This window comes from Astyanax mexicanus, chromosome 4, assembly GCF_023375975.1.
Source record: "Astyanax mexicanus isolate ESR-SI-001 chromosome 4, AstMex3_surface, whole genome shotgun sequence".
In the NCBI taxonomy this organism is placed as follows: domain Eukaryota; kingdom Metazoa; phylum Chordata; class Actinopteri; order Characiformes; family Acestrorhamphidae; genus Astyanax; species Astyanax mexicanus.
Genome location: NC_064411.1, coordinates 25,128,866 through 25,132,980, shown reverse-complemented (window position 1 = coordinate 25,132,980; position 4,115 = coordinate 25,128,866). Strand labels below are relative to the sequence as shown.

At 42.1% G+C, this 4,115-nt stretch overlaps 1 long non-coding RNA gene across 1 annotated transcript; it reads right to left on the bottom strand.

Annotated features, from left to right (window-relative positions):
• Positions 1-1,387: 1,387 nt before the first annotated feature.
• Positions 1,388-3,867, bottom strand: LOC111189929 (uncharacterized). Its single transcript, XR_007438892.1, has 4 exons — positions 3,441-3,867; positions 3,210-3,342; positions 2,134-2,297; positions 1,388-1,461 (listed from the first exon to the last, which is right to left on the bottom strand). It is a non-coding gene; the product is annotated as an uncharacterized LOC111189929 (long non-coding RNA).
• Positions 3,868-4,115: the final 248 nt, after the last annotated feature.

Below are 4,115 nucleotides of genomic sequence, written 5' to 3'. Positions count from 1 at the left end.
GTCCACTCACATCCCATCCAGTTTATCCTGGAGCATAAGAGGCTGGATGGTGTTGAAGGCACTCGAGAAGTCCAAGAAGAGGATCCTCACTGTGCTTTTCCCCTTGTCCAGGTGTGAGTGGGCTTGGTGTAGCAGGTAGAGGATGGCGTCTTCCACACCAACACCTGCCCTGTATGCAAACTGTAGATAGTCCTGGGCATACTGCACCTGCGGTCTGAGTAGACAGAGGAAGAGCCGCTCCAACGTCTTCATCAGATGTGAAGTGAGTGCCACCGGTCGGAAGTCATTCAGCTCACTGGGCCGGTTCTTTTTCGGAACTGGTACTAAGCATGATGTCTTCCAGAGGGTGGGCACTCTCCCCAGCTGCAGGCTCAGGTTGAAAATCCGTTGTAACGGTTCACCCAGTTCTGCCGCGCAGGTCTTCAGGATTCGGGGGGACACCTTGTCTGGGCCCGCTGCTTTCCTGGGGTGGAGCCTCCTCAGCTGTTTCCTGACTTGGTCTGCAGTGATGTATGATGGAGTGTGTGTTGGGGTGGGAGAGACTGGGGGGAAGAAACTGCTGGAAAGCCTGGGGGGAGGTGTTGAGGAAACAGGGAGAGATGGCTGCAGTGTGGTAGAGAGTATGGGGGGGGGGGGTGGACTGGTTAAACCGGTTGAAGAAGTTGTTCAACCTGTTTGCCTCCTCCATTGTTCCCCCTGCAACTCTGGTCTTTGAGTTGTGGCCTGTGATGGTTTTCACACCTTCCCAGACCTCCCTCATGTTGTTCTCCTTCAGCTTCTGCTCCACTTTTCTCCTGTAGCTGTCCTTAGCTTTCCTCACACAGCGTTTCACCTCCTGCTGTGCTGCTTGTGAAACGCTGTGTGAGGAAATAAAAGGAAATAAAACCATGATGTAAAATATGGGCAGATTTCATATTTCTAATATATCCATGTCTATCGCAAAAGGAGTAATGAATGCATTTAGAGTTCATGTAAACTTTGATGCCATCAGTAGTGAAGAGTGACCATCTAGTCCAAGGCAGGTGAATAAACTGGATGATGGGCAGCTAAACTGTGTTGGGTGATGGGGAAGGCTGACTTCCAGAAACTTCCATCAGTCTGGTCAAAGAGGGCCATGAGATCTTGAAGGTCCAACATACATCGGTATCTGGTCAGACAGGTGGGCAGTCAGTAACTCAGAGTAAGGCAGAGAGATGGAATTTGACTGGATTTATGTAAAACAGAGAATATCAATCATTATCAGACTGTGGCCAAATACTTCAGCAGATTTGAGTAAAACAGCCTAGCTAAAGGCAGAGAGCCAGAAAGTAACAAACACGAAGGCACCCTGAAACACCGGCATCCACCAACTCCAGCGTCCACAAACCTGAGTGACTGAGTGCAGTGGATAAACAACAGCACCAGCATTCAGTTTACCAAAAAAATCCCCATCTGCTTAAAGCCCTGGATCTGCAGCCTTATCTATTGGAAAAAAAAAAATTACCAAAAGCTAGACCAAACAAGCAAGTAAAAAAACTAGACTTAACGAATGAGACAGTGTTTAAGTTCATAACAAATTTGCTTTTTTTCCTGCAGAGTTCTGAATTTTGGGAACTATTAAAAAGAAGCACCTTGTGATTGAAATAACCGCAGTGTTTTATAATAGGAGATAAGGTCTCGCAAGAACTCATGTAGGGCCCCTGTAGGGCTGTATACTTTTTTTAAATCAAAGTCTGTTTTATTAAAGATTTTGGCACGTACAGGACACAAACATTCCCATACCCTTTTTTACCCCCTCCCTCCCTCCCGTAGGGCTGTATACTTTAACCGGACAATTTTATAGTCTGTGCGAACTCTGACTGCAAACCAGTGCAGTTCTGATAGAACTGGACTAATAGAACAGAATTAAGTAGAATTAAAACATAAAAATACACATTGCAAACACACAGCAGATTTGTCAGGAAAATGTGAGTTTTAAATGTAACTTGATTAACATGTTGATTTAACATTTTGTTTAAGCTTTAGAAATAAAACCATGATGTGAAAGATGGGCAAATTTCATATTTCTATGTACAATTCTGTGTACAACAACAGGAGTAATGAATGCATTTAGAGTTCATGTAAACTTAAATGTCATCAGTAGTGGGGAGTGACCATCTAGTCCAAGGCAGCTGAATAAACTGGATGATGGGCTTCGGAACTATGGTGGGTGATGGTAAGGCTGACTTCCAGAAACTTCCATTAGTCTGGCCAAAGAGGGCCATGAGATCCTGAAGGTCCACCATCCATCAGTTTCGGGTCAGACAGGCAGTCAGTAACTCAGAGGAAGGCAGAGAGATGAAATTAGTTTTGACTGGATTTATGTAAAACAGAGAATATAAAACACTATCAGAGTGTGCCTAAAGACTTTAGCAGATCTGAGTAAAACAGCCTAACTAAAGGCTGAGAGCCAGAAAGTAACATAAAGACGGAGGCACCCTGAAACACCGGCATCCACCAACTCCACCGTCCACGAACCTGAGTAACTGAGTGCAGTGGGTGAAAAACAATTCAATTTACCACAATTTCTATGTCCATAAACACTGCAGCCTTGTCTAAAGGGAATAAAATTAATTACCAAAAGCTAGACCAAACAAGTAAGTTTTAAGCCTAGACTTAAAGATTGAAACAGTGTCTTCTGGGAATTCTGGGAACTACTAAGAAACCAGCACCTTGTGATCGAAGTAATCGCAGTGTTTTATAATAGAAGATAAGGTCTCACAAGAACTATCTATCTGTCTATGCTAACTTTGACTGCAAACTAGTGCAGTTCTGATAGAACTGGACTAATATGGTAAAATGCTCTAGTTTTAGCATGGACCCTGGCTGCAGGTTTACTTCTTCTTTATAATCTTTTTTAACAGCACAATGTATCTAGTCAGCCTGCATGCTGTTTTTTAGTCACTATAGCTGCACACTGCATTTTTGTTAAAATTAAGTTGATATGAGTTTTTATATTTGAATAAATAAGCCTTTAATATATTTAACTGTTTGTTTATTTGCATTTATCAGTATTTCTTTTTTTCCCAAAGGTACACAGAGCCCTACAAATTGCAGTGTGAGGCTTTGGCCTGTGCTCTGCTGGTAAAACCAGCCAGCCATTCACATAAATGTTACTTTGACACACCAGGTGGCAAAAATGGTTTCTCAAGGTATAACATATTTCCAATGCATACTGCCTCTGCCCTTACTATTTCAACTGGTGCTGATGTAGCAGGCTGAAGATCACACTGGATGATGTAGAGCATGCGGGTGCCGGTGAGAGAGGAGGAACCTTCACTGCTGACACAACCACCTTCAGTTTTTTCACAGTATCTGGTAACTCTAAGTAAGCAAAAACAAGAATATGATTAAAGAATTTGTGGGATGTCACATAATTTTTGTTGAGAAACAAATAATACATACTCCGTTATGTTACATACCCTTAAGTGCTGAAACTATGTCCTCAATGAGCACAGATTTCTTTTCAGAGGCTGACCAATGCTCTCTTCCCTTCTTTTCCCTTCCCTTCCCTTCCCTATTAGACTCTTTAAAACAACAAACATTTTAATGTAACAATAAATGTAGTAATGAAGTATGTTCTAACATAATTGCTTTTGCAAGAGTGTGAGCAATCTACCTCACTAAATTAAAAAGGTATAAAGAAACTCATATTTTGCAATGAGTATAGGATAAACAGAAGTAAAAAATAAAAGGCAGAGAGATGGAATTAGTTTTGACTGGATTTATGAGAATGTAAACCATTATCAGAGTGTGGCTATTGACTTCAACAGATCTGAGTAAAACAGCCTAACTAAAGGCAGAGAGCCAGAAAGTAACATAAACATGGAGGCATCCTGAAACACTGGCATCCACCAACTCCACTGTCCACAAACTGAAGAGTGACTGAGTGCAGTGGGTAAAAAACAGCAACAGCATTCAGTGGACAATTCCCTATGTCCATGAACCCTTAGATCTGCAGTCTCATCTAAAGGAAAATTTTAGTCTAGACTTAAAGATTGAGATAGTGTCCGAGACCCAAACATACTTAGGAAGGTTATTCCAGAGTTGAGGTGTTTTATAAGAGAAAGCTCTTCCTCCTGCAGAGCTCTGAATTC